This window comes from Oncorhynchus mykiss, chromosome 1, assembly GCF_057628025.1.
Source record: "Oncorhynchus mykiss isolate SJ-2025 chromosome 1, ASM5762802v1, whole genome shotgun sequence".
NCBI classification, from domain to species: Eukaryota; Metazoa; Chordata; class Actinopteri; order Salmoniformes; family Salmonidae; genus Oncorhynchus; species Oncorhynchus mykiss.
The window spans coordinates 61,129,134-61,139,437 of record NC_143022.1 but is presented as its reverse complement, the minus strand read 5'-3'; the positions used below and the strand labels follow the sequence as shown (position 1 = coordinate 61,139,437).

General features: G+C 41.5%; 1 long non-coding RNA gene across 1 annotated transcript; it reads right to left on the bottom strand.

The window, feature by feature from the left end:
* Positions 1-7,409: 7,409 nt before the first annotated feature.
* LOC110525578 (uncharacterized) lies at positions 7,410-9,974 on the bottom strand. The gene is made up of 3 exons (XR_005052202.2): positions 9,686-9,974; positions 9,441-9,518; positions 7,410-8,994 (listed from the first exon to the last, which is right to left on the bottom strand). It is a non-coding gene; the product is annotated as an uncharacterized LOC110525578 (long non-coding RNA).
* Positions 9,975-10,304: the final 330 nt, after the last annotated feature.

The window sequence follows — 10,304 nt, the reverse complement described above, 5'->3', positions numbered from 1 at the left end:
GTTAGGAGTTATGGTCAATAATTGTGTTCAGTAGGTGTGGTGTAAGTGGTTGTGGGTTCGGTAGTTGTTGGTAGTAGTTGTATGGTTGTGGTCAGTAGTTGTGTAGTTGTGTTGCAGGGACTTTGGGCGGTACAGTATGGACATGGTCATTACTTGTGGTCAGTAGTTGTGGTCAGTAATTATTGTCAGTAGTTGGGTGGGTGATTGTGGTCAGTAACTGTGGTCAGTAGTTATGGTCAGTAGTTGTGGTATTTAGTTGTATTGTTTGGTCAGTAGTTGTGTGTTTAGTATTTGTGTGGTTGTGGTCAGTAACTGTGGTCAGTAGTTGTGGTATTTAGTTGGATTGTTTTGGTTGTGGACAACAGTGGTGTAGTTGTGTGGTAGTTGTGTGGTTGAGGTCAATAGTTGTGGACATTAGTTGTGTGGTTGTGGCCAGTAGTTGTGGTCAGTAATTGTGGTCAGGATTTGTTTGCAGTAGTTGTGGTCAGTAATTATGGTCAGTAGTCATGCTTTGAAAGGCTAGTCAAGGCTCACATCATCACAGACACCCTGTACCCACTCCAATTCTCATACCGCCCCAACAGATGCATAGATTATGTAATATCTATAGCATTTCACACTGGCCTCACCCACCTGGACAAAAGGAATACCTATGTAAGAATGCTGTTCATTGGCTATAGCTCAGCATTCAACACCATAGTCCCCTTCACACTCATACCCAAGCTCAGGACACTGGAACTGACCACCTCCCTCTCCAACTGGATCCTGGACTTCCTGAAGGGCCACCCCCAGGCAGTGAGTACAGGCAACAACACATCGGCCATGCTGACCAACACAGGGGCCCCTCGGGTGTGTGCAAATTGAAGTTGGTCCCGCCCACACAAGACAGTGTGGCTACGCACGACTCCAACACCATCATCAAGTTTGCTCACGACACGATGGTGGTAGGACTGATCACAGACGATGATGAGGCAGCCTATAGTGAGGAGGTCAGAGACCTGGCAGTGTGGTGCCAGGACAATAACCTCTCCCTCAATGTCATGATCTGATTGTGGTCTACAGGAAACAGAGAGGTGAGCATGCCCCCATCCACATCGATGGGGCTGTAGTGGAGCGGGTCGAGAGCTTCAATTTCTTCGTTGTCCACATCACTAAGGAATTAACATGGTCTACACACAGTGTGAGCTCTGTGATCTATGATCTATCCTGTTGCCTTGTCACTTCACCCCATTATGTACATAGCTACCTCAATTATCCCATACCCCTGTACATCAACTCGGTACTGGTACTCCCTGCATATTGCCATGTTATTGTTTACTTTTATTGTTTTTCACTGTGTATTTATCCCTCATGTCACTATTTGTATTTTTATTTTATATATTTTTATCTTTAACTCTACATTGTTGGAAAAGGACCCGTAAGTAAGCATTTCACTGTTAGCCTACACCGGTTGTTTACGTAGTATGTGACCAATAAAATGTTATATATCGCAAAATAACAAAATAGACAGTAGAAATGAGGGGAGTACAGGCTGACAAGACGAGACTGAGAAGAAAGGGAGAAAGTGACAGGGAGACAGAGAAAATGACCATAGTGCTGGACAGTGGCTTGTTCAAATCAAATCCAAGTTGCTTTTGGAGTTCTGTAGATGGTATCTTCACTGATGGGCAGTACATGCTTCATGTCTGTATATGTTGTGTGTCTGAGAGAGGGAAGACTTTGCAGCAATACAGCTAAAAGGCACAGAACGGACCAGTAAGAGCGTGTGTGTATGTGCGTGTACACCAGTGTGCGTGTACGTGAGCGTGTGTGTAAGTGTCCATACGTTTGAGGATTTGAGCCCCTTGTCGAAATCCTGCATGATTCATGAAAGGGGAACAAAGGGAAGTTTTTCCTTTGCTTTAGCTGCAAGGGCCTGCAAAGAGAGAAAAGACAGATGGATCTTCTCCAAATGCCACCGCGGGTGCACTAATGCCTGCTTTGTTTGTCCAAGGCTAATTCTATTATGGTAATCGAGGATGAATCCAAGCTTTCTTTCCCTTCTCGTTACTTCTTCCCAGATAAAGTCTCCAGTTATCCCTGTTGCTCAGTGCTTCCGGCTGGTGATGTCACAACGCGGCAGTGGACTGTGGCCCCTAGGGGCTTCTGAGAGAATAACAATAGAGCAGAGCCCTCTAGCTCAACTCTGGGTGTGTTTACATCAGGAACTTTTTTCAGTTCACCTACCCAGGGCAATTGATCAGTTTAGTCAGGTCCACTCACACAATGATTTATTTTATTATAATAATACAATTATATTTAGTGACTTCAGAAGGTATTCACCCCCCTTTTACTTTTCCACCAAAATGTGTTACAAAGTTGGATATTGTAATCCATGTCATTTTTTTGTCAACAAAATATTTCTCATTTCAGGAAACTAGGCGAATGTCGAGTGTCACTACATCACAGGAGAGACATTTGAACGTAAACTTTTTTTTAAAAATCTAAATGCGTTTTTTTGGCTGAAGTGCCTTCTGGAATATGTAAACTTTCATGTACCTTAATAACAAACTTCTATGCCATCTGTACGAATAAAATTGTTAAAATACAAGCCTAGTTGGTTATAGCCACAGAAAAAGTGAGGAACCTTCCTACTACCCATGATTGGCTGAAATAATGGGTGGGCTGGACATGCCAAGAGGACTTCGGATTGGTCTGCCATCTAGCACACTTCTGTCTATAACATGAGCTGGTCAGTATGTGTAGGTATTCATATCTAACTATTTTTTTTTGAAAGAGATCACGTAGTAAAGCTGCAAAAATGTTGCTCTCCACTTTCTGGAAGACCGAGTTTTGAAATTAGTGGAATGCACAGTGGAATTACAGTATGACAGCTAAGGAGATTGAGAAAATTATGGTGTTTGATTGCAAATATGCAGAGTTGAAAAGAGAACACAAACTGTTGTATAAAACACCCGTCTACGATTACATCTTCAAATTTATATGCTGACCATACCACTCGAGTCATGTGCGCGAGTGTTGCAAAATAAATGTACACATAGATGTTGAACGCTGAACACGGTGCAAGCACATAGAAGTATATACCCACTTGACATCTCCTCATTGGTTATTATACCCATGTGGGTGATTGAAAGATGAACTGAGGTCGGTTGGTCAGTTGTGGTAATACACCTTATTATGAAAGTTAGATGCCAATAGCCATATAAAGTCCAAAGAAGAAAAAGCCTGGAAGGAGGAGAGATGACTAAAAAGATTTAACTGACCGTTTTATGTGTGGATTAATTGTCAGAGTAGAGGACCTTGTGCATTTCAGGTAAAATAACTCAACGTTCATATCCCAGGACGAATTAGCTACAACAGCAAGCTAGCTAAATAGGACACATTAGCTAGCAACTGCAATGTTTAATGCTTTTCGACCTGTCCCCAAATTAATATATTTGGTTCAGAGTTTGTTTTGATATTTCAATCTGTGTGTCGTGATTGCGTTTGGTGTGGGGGGACAAAATCAATTTGCACGTGCGTCCGGTTTGGGCATGGTGCAAGGCAACCATGGCATCCGTGACAGAAAGGGAGAAGCGTACATCCATGTATACGGGTAAGATAGTCTAATTAGCTACATTTTCCAATATTACACATTTCTAATTTTGTCAGAAAGTTGTTTTCATATCAAGTTAAAGCATATTTTTAGCTAGCTAGCTAACATTATCTGGCTGGCTCGCTAGTTAAGGTTCCATGTATGATCAGTGTAGTAATATTATTTGTATCTCAGAGCTTTTTGCATTGCTAGTTATAGCCTAATGTTAGCTAGCTAACATTGAACCTGGTTGGTTAGCTACCTGCAGATTCATGCAGGGTATTACATTTATGAGTTGGGATTATGGTTTATTGTTTAAATAGCTAACTACATGTCTAAACAAAAGACTCCACTATGCAAGTAACCATTTCAATAATGTTCATGATGTCACTGCGAAAATTGTCGATAGACGTGGCTGGTAAATTTGCTTTGGCTGCCTACTCCGATTTCAGAGCACTCTAGTCTGAGTGTAACAGAGATGCACCAGAGTGCAGAATAACTGACAAATTTACGAACGCTGAACACTCGTTGAATATGGCCGGTGTCAGTAAAAGTTGGCAAAAAAGTGTAATTAAATTGTTGCCAGCAGCACAGTTGCAGTCACCAATGCTCTGGATAACATAAAAACAGCCTTAAGCAGCTCCTCAAGGGCAAGTAAAATGGTCAGAGTGAGCTGTTCCCTCATTTGTGTCTGGAAGTAGCTAGCAAGCTAGCCAACGTTAGCCAGTTAGCTTGGGTGCATGACTGTTAGGTCAGAACGCTCGGATCAACCCTACTCCTCGGCCAGAGTGTCCAGTCAGTGTGCGCTCTTAACGCTCCGAGAGCAAATTGCTGACAATCCGACAACGCTCAAAGATTACGAACACCCAGAGCACGCTCTGAGCACATTATGGCACTCCAGATTGAATTTCCTAACACACCCGTAGTATAAACCAGTCTTTAGTCCTGAAATCTTTGGTTGTTTAATACATGGCCTCATGTGAATCCTTAAAGAGCTGGGTGGGGCTAAAATTTAAGAGGGTGTGAACAATGCTGAATGGGTGTAGACAAAAAAGATCTCTCCAGTAGGTGTACCAAAATATTCAATGGCCATTTTCTTTTTTGTTGTTGTTGAATTTTACCCCCTTTTTTCGCCCGAATTTCGTAGTATCCAATTGTTTTTAGTAGTTACTATATTGTCTCATTACTACAACTCCTGTACGGGCTCGGAAGAGACGACCGAGAGTCATGCGTCCTCCGAAACACAACCCAACCAAGCCGCACTGCTTCTTAACACAACGCGCATCCAACCCGGAAGCCAGCCGCACCAACGTGTCCGAGGAAACACCGTGCCCCTAGCGACCTGGTCAGCATGCACTGCGCCCGCCCCGCCACAGGAGTCGCTAGTGCGCGATGAGACAAGGACAACCCTACCGGCCAAACCCTCCCTAAACCGGACGACGCTAGGCCAATTGTGCGTCGCCCCATGGACCTCCCGGTCACGGCCGGCTGCGATAGAGCCTGGGCTCGAACCCAGAGTCTCTGGTGGCACAGCTAGCACTGCGATGCAGACCACTGCTCCACCCAGGAGGCCGCAAGTTTACTTTTATCCAATGTAAAAAACACCATTTCAAATTGTGCTACATATGACAGAATCGTGTGAAAATCACCTTTGGCAGCTATTACAGCAGTGAGTCTTTCTGGGTAAGTCTCTAAGAGCTTTGCACACCTGGACTGTACAATATTTGCACATATAATATTTGCACATTATTTTTTAAATTCAAGCTCTGTCAAGTTGGTTGTTGATCATTGTTAGGTAGCCATTTTCATATCTTACCATAGATTTTCAAGATGATTTAAGTCAAAACTGTAACTAGGCCGGTCAGGAACATTCAATGTCGCTGTGGTAAGCAACTCAAGTGTAGGATTTTGATTTTGTTCAGGTCAGCACAATTATAACAACAATTTATCCATGTGATCACTTTGACCATTGTTTCCTCTCCTCCATTTGTAGGCCTGGCATTGCAGAAATGAAAATTGTAGAAAAGGCCCATGGAGTTGGTGGAATACTCCTTTAATTCATTGCCATTTACTCAGCTGGACCAGGGGCGCTCTAATTAGGTCAGGTGGAAATGTCCGACAGATCTCAACTCCATAAAAGGAGGAAATTGCCATCGCCTGATCTCGCTGCTTTCTCTTCCTTAACTCCAACTGATCCAGAAGTTCTGTGCGTCCATGAATCCACGTAAGTCCACCGACTATGTTACCTTTCATCTGAATTATCTGTGGCGATCGGGAGAGTGGGCCATTCAGTTATTGTTTATAGGTTTTACCGCGGAGCGCGGCTTGGAGCGCACGCTTCAAACATATTGTGTAATGTGAATTGTCAATGATCACGGCCCTACGGATCCTCATAGGCCAATTATGCAATCGATATGGTTCATATGTATTGAAATGAATTATATGTACACATGAAGATAATTGAAAGAGTGAAATGAGAAACGTCATTGTTTGCTAACTGATTGACTTTGATGGGGATTATAGATTGTATAACCATTCACTGTTTGTATTCTTTCATGATTTATGATAAATAGTTACGAGCCTAAATGACTCGCGGATGATTACTATTGACTTAATGAACTGAACTGTTGACCTCCCTAACTTGTGTTAATAATGAATGATATGATTTGATCTTTGATTATGAATCTGATTGGATACATGTTATTTGTTTCCTTTGTGATGCAGCACAGACTACTCAGTAAATATACCACTTTATGGTTAAAGGAATTCCTGCCTCAGTCTCATCCATTCCTCTGTCACCTGACACGTGACCACCTGTTCACCTTCACTGTCAGTCATCCTACCTGTCCAGCTACTCACACAGATTCCACTAATCTTTCAAAAATATTCCCTTTGTTTCCCACTGGTTGGTCAGTCTTGTGCAGTGGCAGTCTGGGGGGGTTGCAGAGGTACCAGTCTACCAGTCTGGATGAGTGCCAGCCAGCATTGGGCTGCTGAACACTGCAACCCTGGGTGACTGTGCTTTGGTCAAACCCTGCCGTCTCCTCTCCTGGGACTGACCATCCGTCTGGTGCCCCATGTCACTACCCAACTGCCCCATAGTTTCAAGGTCTGGGAACAACTCCAAAATGGAATAACTCAGTGTCAGCAAGTCACAGTTAGTTGCATGATTGTATGCCATGAATTACACTAAAGGTATATGAAAGAGAATACAGGCGAACGGACCAGTGATAAATCTGAAATAATGAAACAAAGCCCTATTCCCTACACTGTAAAAGAAAACTGTAAATTATATAGTCGTTTTGTTATTATTAACAGTAAAATACTCAAATGTTTTACTGCAGCATACTATAAATGATGGTGCATTGTGGGAAAGGTTTGTGGGCAGGGAAATAATTCCTGTATTTAGAATGGTACTGTAATTCCACCCCTCAGAATCCAGTTTTTACTGTATCTTTGGAGTGCCAAAAACCCTTTGACCACTATTGGGTGCATGGTATATTGTTGTTTCTGGCTCATTAACATATTCTGAGGTGTGCCTTGTAAGAGGCTATATTTGTTGCACCTTTGAGTGGAATGCTGTGCCAATTTAATTCCTATGTGGTTATAGTGCCTCATTAATTTGTGGAGGGGACAGATTGGAGTGGCAGCAAGTCTTGAACCTTAAATGGTTGAGGGTTTTGCTATGTCCTTTTGTTGTGTTTTGCCCTGTAGTTGCTGCCAGTTTGTAAGCCTTTGTTAAGACCTCTAGAAGTGCAAATATAAATATGTACCTTGCAGCCAACCTGCTTGCACCAACCCTTGAAATGTCAGTAAAATACTGTAAAATACAAACCCATCCCTTCAATGAATTTAATTAATCCATTCATTTAATTCATCCATCTATTTGGATTACGGTACAATGTACGTTCTTACAGTATAATACAGCCAATGTTATGGTATGGTACTGCATGTTATTACACAGTACTTGCTTTGATACCATATTTATATTACAATGGGTGTACTGTAATATGAAATAAATAATTTTACTTTCCACCGAGCTGCCTGTAAACTGTCAAATTTACAGTAACCCCTTTACAGGGTATATAGTGCACTAGAGTTGGCTATTGGGTGTGGATGATATAATACACTAATCTAAACATTATATAACATCGCAACACCTTATGGAACGGCGAGGACTGTGAAGCAAGACTAACATTGGCAAAGACACATGCACACACACGATAACATAAGCACAATACATACACATGGATTTAGTACTCTAGATAGGTGGTAGTGGTGGAGTAGGGGCCTAAGGTGTGTTGTGAAATCTGTGAATGTATTGTAATGTTTTTAAAATGGTATAAACTGCCTTAATTTTTCTGACCCCAAGGAAGAGTAGCTGCTGCTTTGGCAGCAGCTAACGGGGATCCATAATAAATACAAATACTGACAAAAGCACAATGCATTTTTTTTTTACCTTCACAGTATTAACGACCTTATCCATGGTACTTTACTAACAGTAGTATTTCCCTTACGGCAATTATCCTAACAACTATAGACTAGGTGAGCACACCCAATAAAACAAATTATCTAGGGATTCTTGAGACCGGGGGCTATGTGTGTCTGTTGTTAATTTGTTTTCTGTAAAATAACTTAACCATTAAAGAGTGCTCTGCTATTCTTGGGAAGCAGAATGACCTTTGCCTCCCTCCATGTCTTGTTCTTGGCTAAAATTGAAGGTGTGACAAACAGGAGTCACAATGTATTTCGCTACCAACCTTAGCAATTTACCATCCAGGTTTTGTGTTGTGTGTTATTTCATAGTTTGTCTTTAATATTATTCTACAATGTAGAAAATAGTAAAAATGAAGAAGAACCCTTGAATGAGTTGGTGTGTCCAAACATTTGACCGGTACAGTATGTCACAACAGGTGTAAATGAGTCATGACAGTGTTCTGACCATATTATGACAAGTTATATCATAATTATGGTTATCCCTGTGTCATAATGTGTTATGATGCTGGGTGTTAAGTAAAGTGTTACCAAAAATCTCAACTACACTGATAAAAACCCACCCTAGTTATATAATATATACATTAGAATTGTAAATAAACAAATCCAATGAAGATTATATGACTTATCAGTGAAGTCCCAATGAATATAGCAAGTGTCTCAATAGCAAAAATCATCAAAACACTTCAGTACTGAGAAATATAAGGCACTGGTGCCCTCCTGGAGCGAAATGAGATACAGGTCAAACTGCACTAGCAAACTCTTATCTGATTCTCCAATGGAAACCACAGCAAACTTCTGGAATGGAAGCCCAGCGAAGGATGATCTAGAAGAACGGTCACAGCACCACTGTAACAGTACTCTTCTTGCGTTGTGAACAATCATCGACAAAGAGTCCAGCATGTAGCACCAGTTATGGATATTATCTGATAGGAAACAGCATGAATAGCACATCATGCAATAGACACCACATATCATCATACTCTCTGCATACGTGCTGGTTTGGCAATGTTGACTGGGCCGATTCAATGGTTTCCAAAAAGAATTCAAGTTTACATGAAAATTACAATGCATCTGATAAGAAACAGCACGAATAGCATGTTATGCAATGCAGCAACCCAGATCATCATCTTACTCTCTGCACGAACTGTACAAAATATATGCAGTACAAAAATAGTGCCAGCACCAGGCTGTGGTGGTAAATAGACTGCTACGAAAAATATAGATAAACTATTGGTAAATAGTATGGTCTGCAGGTTATCATGAGGTATTCTAGCGCAGGTGAGCAAAAACTCTAGACTTCCTTAACGTTAGAGATAGCGCACTAGCTGTTGTTAACAAAGGGACACATACCCTTCCTCCTTCGACTTACCCGAGTTCGCTGTCCGGTCTTGAAGATGCGTAGAAAAACCAGCACGATATATATCCGTGTCCTCATTCAGCCACGACTCTGAAAAACATAGGATATTACCGTTTTCAGGTCCCGTTGACAGGATACCCTAGAACAGAGCTCATCTAGTTTGTTCTCCAGTGACTGCACGTACGCCAATATAACAGAAGGCAATGATGGACTACTTGCTCGACGACGTAGTCTAGTCAGGGTGCCGGCTCACTTGCCTGTCTTTTGCCGCCGCTTCCTCTTTCGAGTCCCGGGGATTAGGGTCTGGTATGGAGTATGCAGAATGTCCGGAGCAGAAAGAGAAGTAAAAAAAGTTGTCTAATTCAAGGTTAACAATCCCTGTTCTGATGTCCAGAAGCTGTTTCCAGTCATAGGAAATGATGGCAAAAACATTATGTACAAAAGAAAGTAAAGATCAGAGTGAAATATTAGCAGAATTGGTCAGGAGCCCGTAAGACGGCTGCTATCCACTGCAGTGCCATCATAGAAGAAGGTGGAACTGGAGGGGTTGGACAAATGTTTTTATTTATTTTATAATCTCATGTGTATGTGATGTAGCTGTTCTTACGAATAAGAGTGGAATCCAATGTGAGGAATATGTTTGTGTCATTCAAATTATTATTTTTAGTTTACAATAAAGAATACGGTTGAACTAGCTAGTATTGAGAATTTAAAGTAGAGAGAATTACCGGACTGAGAATGTGAATGAAAAGTGAATGAACCTTAGAAGATTACCTCATACTCAGACTGAATTCTCCCTCACAACACTTACATTGCCACATAGCCAGACCTATGCTGCCCCCTAGTCGACATAATAACAATTTTAATTTCAGAATG